At 39.6% G+C, this 13,813-nt stretch overlaps 1 non-coding gene across 1 annotated transcript; it reads right to left on the bottom strand.

Moving 5' to 3' along the window:
- Nucleotides 1-612: 612 nt before the first annotated feature.
- Nucleotides 613-719, bottom strand: LOC127124577 (small nucleolar RNA R71). Its single transcript, XR_007804053.1, has one exon. It is a non-coding gene; the product is annotated as a small nucleolar RNA R71 (small nucleolar RNA).
- Nucleotides 720-13,813: the final 13,094 nt, after the last annotated feature.

Raw genomic sequence — 13,813 nt, 5'->3', positions numbered from 1 at the left:
TGATTCTTTCGTTGCACAGTATAGACTAAGGTAAAAACTAATCTCCTTTCCCTTATTTCCCCCGATTGTATGCCAAGTACTCGCTCACAAGGCGACAACTTAGCACCACCAATCACAGAATTAGAAAGTTTCTTATATTTAAGATGCTGAATACTAGAGTACCAACGAAGGTACAATATTTCCGATATCTTCTTTCCTACTACTGAACCAGTTGAAAAACTAACCATGGCTACAGTGGAACCACAAAATCATCCTCTTAAGTTCTACGCTACCCCGTCCCAATAAGAACCTCACAACAGCATTGTTGCCCCTGCTATCAATCGAAATGATTTCGAGTTAAAACCCGCATTATTATCAGTCGTCCAACAACATCAATTTGCTGGAAATCCTACGGATGACCCTAATGAACATTTGACCAAGTTTGTGCAGTACGCAGACACTGTGAAGGCGAATGGTGTATCTCAAGATGCGATAAGACTATGCCTCTTTCCTTTCTCTCTAAGAGACAGAGCTTGGGCTTGGTTGCAATCCTTGCCATCCAACTCAGTTACAACATGGGAAGAACTGAAGAACGTTTTCTTATCCCGATATTTTCCGCCAAGCAAAACTGCTATGCTGAGAGCTCAAATCAACGGATTCAGACAAAAAGATGTAGAATCTCTCTACGATGTGTGGGAGAGATACAAAAACATGATGAGGATATGTCCACATCACGGTGTCGCAACCTGAAAAATACAGTGTGCGAAAAAACAACCGGCGAAAGAAAATGACAGAAGAGTCGCCACCGTGCGTTATTTATCCCAAAGGAGGGAAAGGAAACGCTCGAAGTAAACCTGAAAAGAGGAAAGGAAAAGACAAGGTCTCGCAACCAAATCTTGGGTTCGGGAGTCGGTTATGCGAAGGGAAGGTATTAGCACCCCTACGCATCCGTAGTACTCTATGGGATCCACTTTGGTAGTTCTTGTCTAAAGGGTGTGAGTTTATCTTGTGTTGTTTACTAAAAAAAGGGTTAAATGACAATGACTCGCGCGGATGTCGCATCCACTGCATACGTATCTCATATGAATATAAGAATCAGAGTCTTCGTAGCTCGGCTGACCTATGGGTTGGGGGGATGTGTGCTCGCTAAGACATCGCGTCTTATGCCTACGTATCTCATCTGGAATGAGAATCAGAGCAAGCCGTAGTTCGGCTAACTACGGGGTTAAGGATTATGTTTTGGGGGCGGACGACGTTACTACGCAATCTACCGGATGCTCGACCTTTGGAGACTTACTCACCTGTAGTAGAAGGAGTAAATGTGTTTTTAGGAGAAGAAAAATCAATGAAGGGTTAGGGTTTGGTAAACTCATGCAAAAAGGCAGTCCTTGGCGAAGGAACCGCGCTACCTGCGGGGATACGAACACATACAAAACAAACATGTATAAAGTAAATGTGCCAACAAGGCAATCAGAATAAATCTCCCAAATGGTATCCCACAAGCAAAGTGGAATATCCAGCGAGCTATCCCTGCAAAAGTCATGTGAGCCTTCACAAAAACTCAACAAAAGGGTTAGTGAAACAAGATAAGGATTAGGAGAAAACATGCTATGACAAACGTAAGTCAGATTAGAGCAAAACAGTATGGTTTTTCATGGATAACAGTAGGGTTTCAGAAACCTCAAACCCTGTGGCATACACTTCAGAAATTAAACGATTAAGCATTCAAGGCATTATTTATACATTCATACATAATTATGAACCCGTGGGCAAAAACCTAATGAAATTCATCCATCATACCTCAAACATTCAGAGTATTCAACTTCAAAGCGCAAAGGTATTGGGAATAAGGGCAAACCTGATTGGAGAGATCGGTTGAAATCAAATGGCACGGCTGGATTTGCAAACCAATGTTAGGGTTTGCTTGAGCTGAAAGTGTGTGAGTCAGAATGAACCTTTCAGAGTTGCCTAGAGGTTGCTCTGAACTCTGTTAGCTCTTCTCTCACTATATTTTTCCCCAGGGTTCTTCTCTCACTATCTTTTTCCCAGACAGGGTAATAGGAATAGAATGGCCTTTTGTTTCACTGAAACTCTGAATTTATAACCTGATTTTTGTGGACCTGTGGGCTCAAATGAGAGAGGTCCAAGTCCAAGATTTTTTTTTTGGTGCCCTCATGCAGTTTTCCGATGTTCAGATCGAAGAAGTTTCCGACGTTCAGGTCGATGCAACTTGTGGCATTCAGGCCAGTTTTCCGATGTTCAGATCGAAGAAGTTTCCGACGTTCAGGTCGATACAACTTGTGGCATTCAGGCCAGTTTTCCGATGTTCAGATCGAAGAAGTTTCCGACGTTCAGGTCGATCCAACTTGTGGCATTCAGGCCAATTTTTGCGATGTTCAGATCGAAGAAGTTTCCGACGTTCAGGTCGATGCAACTTGTGGCATTCAGGCCAATTTTCCGATGTTCAGATCGAAGAAGTTTCCGACGTTCAGGTCGACGCAACTTGTGGCATTCAGGCCAGCCTCTCGGTGTTCAGACCGATATTAATAATCTCATATCTCCCGATGTTCAGATCAAAGTCATTTCCAGTATTCAGAAGGATGAGCGGCATTCAGGCCATGGTTATTTCTGTGTTACCATTTATTTTGGTATCCAGGGCAACATTCTTTTTCGGTATTCAGACTGACTCTCACCGTACCAGACGGATTCTTCTTTCAAGACCACCTCTTTGCCGATTCTGACAGGGCATTGTTACTTCACTTCACTTCAGTGCAAATTTTCGGGCTTTTATTCTATTCAATCCCTTGATATCTCGAAAGCACGAAAGCTACTACTATCTTCTTTCCAGCTCTCTAGTTGATTGAATAGGGGCAGCTGTAATACCCCAAAATTTACCCTTCATTTTTCCTGGAAGCATACGCTTTACACCTCATGCATGCATTCATTTTTAGGTCATTTAGCATTTGTATTTCATCATGGCAATCGGAATCGGATCCAAGAAGCTTGAACATCATCCAGGACACTTTGTGGGCTCTATTTAGATGATCAGTTAACACAAGGGAAAGACTTGAGTTACTTCCAACAGGGGTCTATTCGTCAGTCAAAACGTTAATCTTGAAGGAGCAAAGGTTTGTTCATGAGCTGTCATGCTCGCTAGGCGAAGCCCACGTGTTTTGAAAAAAAAAACGAAAAAAAAAAACGAAAAACGAAAAAGAAAAAAAAAGAAAAATAAATAAATAAATAAATAAATAAATAAAAGAAAAAATCTTGGACTTGGACCTCTCTCATTTGAGCCCACAGGTCCACAAAAATCAGGTTATAAATTCAGAGTTTCAGTGAAACAAAAAAGGGATTCTATTCCTATTACCCTGTCTGGGAAAAAGATAGTGAGAGAAGAACCCTGGGGAAAAAGATAGTGAGAGAAGAGCTAACAGAGTTCAGAGCAACCTCCAGGCAACTCTGAAAGGTTCATTCTGACTCACACACTTTCAGCTCAAGCAAACCCTAACATTGGTTTGCAAATCCAGCCGTGCCATTTGATTTCAACCGATCTCTCCAATCAGGTTTGTCCTTATTCCCATTACCTTTGTGCTTTGAAGTTGAATACTCTGAATGTTTGAGGTATGATGGATGAATTTCATTAGGTTTTTGCCCACGGGTTCATAATTATGTGTGAATGTATAAATAATGCCTTGAATGCTTAATCGTTTAATTTCTGAAGTGTATGCCACAGGGTTTGAGGTTTCTGAAACCATACTGTTATCCATGAAAAACCATACTGTTTTGCTCTAATCTGACTTACGTTTGCCATAACACGTTTTCTCCTAATCCTTATCTTGTTTCACTAACCCTTTTGTTGAGTTTTTGTGAAGGCTCACATGACTTTTGCAGGGATAGCTCGCTGGATATTTCACTTTGCTTGTGGGATACCATTTGGGAGATTTATTCTGATTGCCTTGTTGGCACATTTACTTTATACATGTTTGTTTTGTATGTGTTCGTATCCCCGCAGGTAGCGCAGTTCCTTCGTCAAGGACTGCCTTTTTGCATGAGTTTACCAAACCCTAACCCTTCATTGATTTTTCTTCTCCTAAACACACGTTTACTCCTTCTACTACAAGTGAGTAAGTCTCCAAAGGTCGAGCATCCAGTAGATTGCGTAGTAACGTCGTCCGCCCCCAAAACATAATCCTTAACCCCGTAGTTAGCCGAACTACGGCTTGCTCTGATTCTCATTCCAGATGAGATACGTAGGCATAAGACGCGATGTCTTAGCGAGCATACATCCCCCCAACCCATAGGTCAGCCGAGCTACGAAGACTTTGATTCTCATATTCAGATGAGATACATATCGCATCCACTGCATACGTATCTCATCTGAATATGAGAATCAGAGTCTTCGTAGCTCGGCTGACCTATGGGTTGGGGGGATGTGTGCTCGCTAAGACATCGCGTCTTATGCCTACGTATCTCATCTGGAATGAGAATTAGAGCAAGCCGTAGTTCGGCTAACTACGGGGTTAAGGATTATGTTTTGGGGGCGGACGACGTTACTACGCAATCTACCGGATGCTCGACCTTTGGAGACTTACTCACCTGTAGTAGAATGAGTAAACGTGTGTTTAGGAGAAGAAAAATCAATGAAGGGTTAGGGTTTGGTAAACTCATGCAAAAAGGCAGTCCTTGACGAAGGAACTGCGCTACCTGCGGGGATACGAACACATACAAAACAAACATGTATAAAGTAAATGTGCCAACAAGGTGTAACACCTCAAAATTTGCCCTCCTCTCTTGGGACTAGCTTAACATATTGCATTTCATCTTTTAGGACATTAGGCATTACATCTTTGCATATCATGTGGAAACAATAAGCAAGTCATCCTCTTAAGTCTTGTTTAGAAGATAAAGAGGTTAAAAGATTCAAGCCTGAGGGTCTTATTGAATTGATCACTAGCCATCTGAGGGTTTGTGCTTCAATTAGGGTTTCTTGGTTCCTAAAGGAGATTGGGTGTTATCTTGGTTGCAATGGTACATCACCATCATCATGGTCTTATCATCACCAGGAGGTTCATTGTGCCTGATCAGTTCCTTGGGATTAGGGTTTTGACCTCTGGTCAACCCTAATCAGCTGCATTATGCCAGTTAGGGTTTTTCAAAGAGATGAGGTCTTCATTGAGATGGGGATCATCATATGGTTTTATTGAGCTTGTATAAGCTGGGGTTTCATTTTGGAGCCATTTCATCAGGAGATTGAGGCTCAATTTCATCTGTGCATGACCAAGTCATCTATCAACTGAAAAAGTCAACCACAAGTCAACTGTTGGATTTGGAGGTGGGAAGTGATTAGAAATACTTCATTCATGTTCAAACAAGTCTCATTTGACATTTCAAACATCAACATTGAAGAAAATAAAGTCAAGACAAAACTTTCCAAAAATACAAAGTGACCTATAATTTTGAAGTTGCCAAAAGTGGAAAGGTTTTCAACTCAAGATTACATCATCAAAAATGCTTCAAATGAAATTTTGTTGAACATGAAAGTTGTAGATCTTTCTCTCCCATTTCCAAAAAGTCCAAGATCATCAATTTCTCATGTGTGGTTAAAGAGATATGGTCAAAGCATGGCAAAGAATGGTTTGAACTTCAAAGGAGCATAACTTCTCAACCAAAAGTCCAATTCAAGTGGTTCTTTTTGCTAAATTCTCCTTTTAACCTATAGTTTCCAAATCATGCATTGCATTTCATCAATTGTCATCACAAAAATATTTGCATTTTCATTTGATTTTTGGAGGGAAAACATGTTAGTTTAAAATTGGTCAATTATTTGAACATGCTTCCATTGCATTTGGCTCCAAAACATCATTTGAAGTGAATTTGAAGGGAAATTCGTGCACTATTCACCATGCATTTTCATGCATAGGGTGAAAACTCATTTTGCACTTACACTCCCTAACTCATTCATTTCATTAGCAAATGGTTTAAGGCTTAATTAAACATGATTAGTGGAGCATATATAAGCATAACCATAACTGTTTCTCAGATTAACAACTCATAATTTCAGATCTAGATCTAGAATTCTCAAAATCTCAAAATTCTCTCTCACTTTTTTCTCCAAATTTCTTCAAACACAAGCACCTTTTCTTGGTTGATTCATCATCCTAAGCTATTATTAAGCATCTTTGGACGTGGAAACAAAGGAAATTGTTGCATTCAAGTTCATGTTCAAGAGGTGAAGCTTCCATGGCAAGTGAAGATTGAGCAAGATTCAAGAGCATTTGAACCTCATATTCATCATCATTCATCTTAAGGAGTATATTGGAGAAGATCTAAAGCATCGAGAACCTTGGAAACGCGTGAATCAAGGGACTGCTCATCAAGAGGTAGGTTTTTCGACCTCTTTAATTCTTCAATTCATTAGGCCTATCATGTAGATCTTTTAATGACGATGAAACTGAGCTTTGAATGGAGCAAATTGGAGTTGTAACGAGTGAGATATGGTCATTTGAAGTTTTGATGATAAACTTTTTTTTCCTTCGATCCATGCATGTTTGTGTGTTTTTTCATGAATAAATCTTGAATTCTTGTTGTATGTTGCATGTTGAGTTGAATGATATACTTGATTTTCATTTCTGGAATGTTTGAGAATTTCTGGAAAAATTGGATGAAGGACATTCATCGTGTTCTTCATGATGCATGCACATTTCCAGTTTTCCTGGGGATTTACCTGCGGAACGCATAGGTTCCTGCGTTCTTTCCTGCGAAACGCATGAGGTTTCCTGCAGAATGCATAGGCTAGTTACGAATTTACCTGCGGAATGTATGTGCTACTTGCGAAGTTTCCTGCGGATTCCCAAAGCCATGCAGCGCTCCATTTTAGGGCTTGTGACCAAAACTACGTCGTTTTGGTTGGGCGCCAAAACCAAATTTAAAAAGGCGCCCAGTTTGATTCTCCGCGTTTCCATTTATTCAAATATGCTTCACATATTTCTCATTTCCCTCCTATGTCATATCCATGCTTCACATGATTTTTTTTGTTTTTTCTTCATCTTCCAAAATTCATATCTAATTGATAAATGCTCCAAAAAATATGTGGTTTTTTGAATTATGTCACATTTTTTGTCAGTATTTTATGAACATTTTTCCCCAATTTGTGCACGGCTGGAAAATTAGTTTGCCTAGGATTTGTGTACATGTGTTCATTTTGTGCTATACCTTACCATATCTTTTGTGAAATGATGTTTGTTTATCCAATGCTCATGAAATTTTGCATGATTAAACTAGACATCTTGCTGGACATTTTGGTGTTGAGTTTGAATTTTTATCAATTGCCATTGCTGAGTTATGATTTTTCTAAGTTAGGTGTGACAATTTGTGTCACACCTTTGCTTGTCCAACATGATTGATGAATTTGCCTTATCAAATGATCTACAAATGTTCTGATTTTTTTATGGTGCTTGATATGCATGTTGTGAATGCTCATGATTTTTTGTGGAATTTTTGGATTGATTTCTGATTTGATTGAGATTTTTCTTTCTGGATGATCATTTTTGAGCTTTTGAAGTGCATTGATTTTCATTTGTTGTGAAATGCTTGTGCTTTATCCTATGGATGTGAAATTTTGCACACTCTTTCTAGACATGTTGAAGTTTATTTTGCCTTTGGTTTGAGGTTTTTACCATGTTGCATTTCTGTTTTAGGCTTGTGCTAATTTGATGTACCATTTGGTGTCACATATGAGCTTGTTATATTTGCCTTGACTTGATGAATTTTATTACCATGCCTAATCATGTCCAATTGCCCTAATTTTTTGTGTGATGATCATGTTGTGTGTTCTGTTTACCCATGAATTTTCTTGAGATTAATTGAAGCATTTTTGAATTAATGTGCATTTGTTCATTCTGTTGTCTCAATGTGCTTTCAATTTGTATACCTTGCCATGATTGGTTTATGAAATGAAATTGGTGAATGATATTGATGTGGGATCTTTTGGATGATGTTCTTAATTGATTGAAGTTGGTTCATGGTGAATTTCATGTTCTGTTTTGAATTTTTCTCCCTCTTTGACCCTAGGCCTTGACCTAGTGGTTTGTCTCGTCTTTGAGCTTTGATTTCAGGTTGAACATCCAGGTTATATGGTTCATGATGCAACCTCACTTGAGCATTTGATGTTTACTTTTGACTACTCACCTTGTGTGTTTTGTAGGGTTGTTAACTCATTTGAGTTTGACTTGTTGGCTTATGCCTTTGATCATTGGGTTTGACTGTTGATATTCATGTTATCTGTTTGTCTGTACAGTTTAACTGATTTGTGTGATGTTTCAACAGGTACATAAGTTGCTTAAGTTCAATTTGAACTTGCTTTTGCTTGGTTGCTTAACCACATAGGTATAACTCTCTGACTTCATGTAGTCTGGAAGACCTGTCCTGTTACTTGGGCAGGCACCTGTCTGAAGCCCTCCTTAAGAGGCAATGCTTGTGTTTGTTTATCTTTGTGCCAAGCAGGAAAAGTCCTTTGATAAGGCAATTGGCAGATAAAAGAGATGTGTAATCCATCTCCTGCTATTCAGTGTGTCATCCACTTTGCTCACACCTTGTGTTGATGCATTGTGGATATTAACCCAAGATCTTTGTTGTGTCAGTCATATGTGGAGAAGAGTTCCAACTTTCTGAACTCCCACTTTCATTTGTCTGAAGCTCTCCCAGGCCAGGGATAAGAGCTGTGAGGTCTTACCATCACTTCCCATTTCATCTGCTTCACCCTAACTCTCAATGTTAGGGTTAAGAGCTAATCACACCCGATTCCAGTTGGCTAGTGTTTCACAGCCTAACCTTGTATGAGCCCACTTTGTTTGTATATATTGTGTGCTAACTGTGTGTATGCTTGCTCTTGTATTTGCCTGTGTTGTTTAGGATAGCTTGCTCCCTGTGCAAGTTAGATAGAAACCTCAACCTAGGACCATGGTGAATTTACATGATAACTATTAGGCTCGAGTCAGTCTCCCTTCTAGTTTGTCATTTCCCAGTCTCTGGTTAGGTTAGAAGTTTCTCCCCTGTTAAGGGGAACTACGTTTCCCTGATCCTCATACCAGATGAGGTACGTAGGCAAGAGGTCGTACGAGATCTCTCCGGGCACCCTTTTCCTTTTTTGTGTGTGTTTGCTTGACAGTTATTAGGCTCGAGTTCCAGACTCCCTATTAACTTGTTTGTCTGTTAACCTTCTCGTGTGTGCGGAGTCTGACGTAAGTCCAGCGATTGGCAGTTGGTTTCCAGTGTGTGTTTGTTGGTTCAGAGTCTGATGTTAGTCCAGCGATTGGCATTCGGTTTCCATGTTTGCCGTTTTGTGTGGAGTCTGACGTAAGTCCAGCGATTGGCAGTCGGTTTCCTGTGTGGGTTTTGTTTGGCGTGCGTGAGCCGAACTACGGTAGCTCTGATTCTCATTCCAGATGAGATACGTAGGCATAGGATGCGATATCCTAGCAAGTCCTTTCCCCTCTTCTCCCACCTGTGTTGTTTCCAATGTGTGTGTGCATTCTTTTGAGCAGTGTTTAGTAACCTTTCTTCTATTCTTTTGAGCGTGGATCCCGTCGAGTACGACGGATGCGTAGGGGTGCTAATACCTTCCCTTCGCATAACCGACTCCCGATCCCATCTCTCTCTGGTCGCGAGACCATGTCTTTTCCAGGTTTACTTCGAGCGTTTCCTTTCCCTCTTTTGGGATAAATAACACACAGTGGCGGCTCTGTTTGTTTTGTTTTAGCCCGCCGGTTGTTTTTCGCGGATGCGACACAAGGCAATCAGAATAAATTTCCCAAATGGTATCCCACAAGCAAAGTGGAATATCCAGCGAGCTATCCCTGCAAAAGTCATGTGAGCCTTCACAAAAACTCAACAAAAGGGTTAGTGAAACAAGATAAGGATTAGGAGAAAACATGTTATGACAAACGTAAGTCAGATTAGAGCAAAATAGTATGGTTTTTCATGGATAATAGTAGGGTTTCAGAAACCTCAAACCCTGTGGCATACACTTCAGAAATTAAACGATTAAGCATTCAAGGCATTATTTATACATTCATACATAATTATGAACATCGCCAAATAAATAAATAAATAAAAGAAAAAATCTTGGACTTGGACCTCTCTCATTTGAGCCCACAGGTCCACAAAAATCAGGTTATAAATTCAGAGTTTCAGTGAAACAAAAGGCCATTCTATTCCTATTACCCTGTCTGGGAAAAAGATAGTGAGAGAAGAACCCTGGGGAAAAAGATAGTGAGAGAAGAGCTAACAGAGTTCAGAGCAACCTCCAGGCAACTCTGAAAGGTTCATTATGACTCACACACTTTCAGCTCAAGCAAACCCTAACATTGGTTTGCAAATCCAGTCGTGCCATTTGATTTCAACCGATCTCTCCAATCAGGTTTGCCCTTATTCCCATTACCTTTGCGCTTTGAAGTTGAATACTCTGAATGTTTGAGGTATGATGGATGAATTTCATTTTTCTCTGCCTTTCATTGATCAAATGCTTGAACGATTGGCTAAGCATTCCCACTTCTGCTATCTAGACGGTTATTCAGGATTCTTTCAAATTCCTATCCATCCTGACGACTAAGAGAATACAACCTTCACATGCCCTTATGGTACATTCGCTTATCGACGAATGCCATTTGGACTATGCAACGCTCCCGTAACATTCCAAAGATGCATGATGTCAATCTTCGTTGACTTTATAGAGGATATTGTGGAAGTCTTTATGGATGATTTTTTTGTTTGTGGGCAGAGCTTCGAAGGATGTCTATCAAACCTTGAAATGGTACTTGAAAGATGCGTAAAGGTGAATCTCATCTTGAACAGGGAGAAATGCCATTTCATGGTCCAACAAGGAATCATGTTAGGATATGTAGTATGTGATAAAGGAATTGAAGTAGACAAAGCTAAGATTGAAATCATAGAGAATCTTCAACCTCCGAAAACCGTACGAGAAATACAAAGCTTTTTAGGACACACCGGTTTCTACCGACGCTTTATCAAAGATTTCTCGAAAATTAGCAAACCACTTACCGGTTTATTAATGAAAGACGCTGACTTTATCTTTGATGAGAAATGTCTAACAGCGTTTGAGCAATTAGAAACATCTTTAATCACCGCACCTATCATGCAACCACCTGACTGGAGATTACCTTTCAAAATCATGTGTGATGCGAGTGATTATGCCGTAGGCGCAGTGCTAGGACAAAGAAAGGATAAAAAAATTCATTCTATCTACTATGCAAGTAGAACATTAGATCCTGCCCAAATGAACTACGCCACCACTGAAAAGGAACTTCTAGCCGTTGTGTTTGCTTTAGACAAATTCCGTTCCTACTTAGTAGGAGCGAAAATCATTATCTATATTGACCATGCCGCTATTAGATATTTGCTAAGTAAGAAGGATGCCAAACCAAGACTCTTAAGATGGATCCTACTCTTACAAGAATTTGACTTAGAAATAAAAGATAAGAAGGGTACTGAAAACGTAGTAGCATACCACTTATCACGAATCGAAGGGAATATGCCTGAACAAATTCCAATCAATGATGATTTCCCTTACGAATGACTTATAGCCCAAATGGAAAGCGACATGTCTGAAATAACCTTAAATGATACCAAAATAGAAGAATCCGTGGAAGAAATTCATGTGAATACAACTCTGCCATGGTATGCTGATTTTGTCAACTACCTAGCTGTTGGAGTACTTCCACCAGACCTATCATACCAACAAAAGAAGAAATTATTTCATGACCTAAAACAATACTACTGGGATGAACCTCTGCTTTTCAAAAGAGGTACCGACGGTATTTTCTGTCAATGTGTTCCTGAGGATGAAATAGACGACATAATCTCTCATTGCCATTCCGCCACCTATGGTGGGCACGCAAGCACATCAAAAACTTGTGCTAAGATTTTACAATCGGGCCTCTTTTGGCCTACTCTATGGAAAGATGTCCATAATGCAGTTATAAATTGCGACCGGTGCCAACGCACTGGTAACGTTTCAAGACGCGACGAAATGCCACAAACAGGCATCTTAGAAGTGGAATTCTTTGATGTGTGGGGGATTGACTTCATGGGACCATTCCCGTCTTCTTTTGGTAATAAGTACATACTTGTAACTGTTGATTACGTTTCAAAATGGATCGAGGTTGTAGCTTCTCCGACAAATGACACACGAGTAGTGATTAAGTTGTTTAAGAACATAATCTTTCCTAGATTCGATGTGCCAAAACTAGTCGTTAGTGACGGTGGCTCCCATTTCATATCAAATATCTTTGGAAAACTTCTTCTGAAGTATGGAGTCTGACACCGTGTAGTAACACCTTATCACCCACAAACCAGTGGGCAAGTCGAAGTTTCGAATAGAGAAATCAAACAAATTCTAGAAAAGACTGTCGGAATATCTATAAAAGACTGGTCATCTAAACTAAACGAAGCTCTGTGGGCCTATAGGACAACCTACAAGACCCCAATAGGGACCACGCCCTTTAAATTAGTCTATGGTAAATCATGTCATCTCCCTGTGGAATTAGAACACAAAGCTTATTGGGCAATTAAGACCCTAAATCTAAATTATACTTCCGCAGGCGAGAAGCGAATTTTGGATATTCGCGAATTGGAAGAACTTCGACTAGACGCCTATGAGAATGCCAAGATATACAAAGAACGAACCAAAAAATGGCACGATAAGCGTATATCTAGGAAAGAGTTTAATGTCAGCGACATAGTGCTACTATTTAATTCAATACTTAAGCTCTTTCCGGGAAAACTTAAATCTAGGTGGTCAGGCCCTTTCAAAATTACAAAAGTCTTTAAAAGCGGTGCGATAGAAATCAAAGGTAGAAATAGTGAATCGTTTATGGTAAACGGGAAGCGATTAAAACATTATCATAATATTGACAATAGAGACTATTCAAATAGTCTAAGACTTATAGAGTTGCCTGCTCAACCCCAAAACTAGTATATCACAGCGTTACTATCGAACTTACGACATTAAACAAAGTGCTTAGTGGGAGACAACCCACCTTTTTTTAATTTGTTATCTTTGTTTTTAAGTGTTTCCCTTCTTTGACTATTACTTGTATTTTGCTCCCTTTCATTGATTCTATGCAGTAATGTACTTGTTGCTTCCCGTTACTAACTTAGAAATATTGGATACTGACTAACTTTCATCATGCAACCACTAGCTATTATTTCTTTTAATGTTACATTTAACTTTAGTCTTTTAATTTAATTTAAATAACATTGTTATTTCTTTTTGCTTCTACAATAAATTTAATTTACCTCCGTTAGTTTATTTTTACTGTTGTTAATTCCATACTGTTTTTATTTTTACTGTTGCTGTATTGTGTTTCTACTGTCGTTACTGCTGTTAAAATTCTTTATTTTTTGGCCTTTTTGTAAAAATTGTTACCGTTGCATGTGACGACCGTCACATGCAGTGTTACGCCCGTCACAGAGGCGTGACGCCCGTCACAGAAATGCCACGCCCGTCACACATTAAGTACATAACCATTACATATAACCGTTACGCAAGACCGTCACGAGTGACGACCGTAACAACCTTGTGACCATCAACACGGATCCAGAAGGCGTGCCTATAAAAACAAGCGCACTTCCTTTCTTCTTCCTCATCTAATCATTCTAGTTTCCTTAACCATCTCACTCACACCACTCTTTTCTCCATTAATCCTTTCATCACATCCTTTTAAGTGAGAAACGTGTGAGTTCCTTATAACTCACGAAATCCACCTCTTCCACCAAAACCTATATTTTCAAATTCGCACACTAAATGGCCCTCCAA

The sequence above is a fragment of the Lathyrus oleraceus genome, chromosome 2 (genome assembly GCF_024323335.1).
Source record: "Lathyrus oleraceus cultivar Zhongwan6 chromosome 2, CAAS_Psat_ZW6_1.0, whole genome shotgun sequence".
NCBI classification, from domain to species: Eukaryota; Viridiplantae; Streptophyta; class Magnoliopsida; order Fabales; family Fabaceae; genus Lathyrus; species Lathyrus oleraceus.
This window is presented reverse-complemented; position numbering and strand designations above follow the sequence as displayed.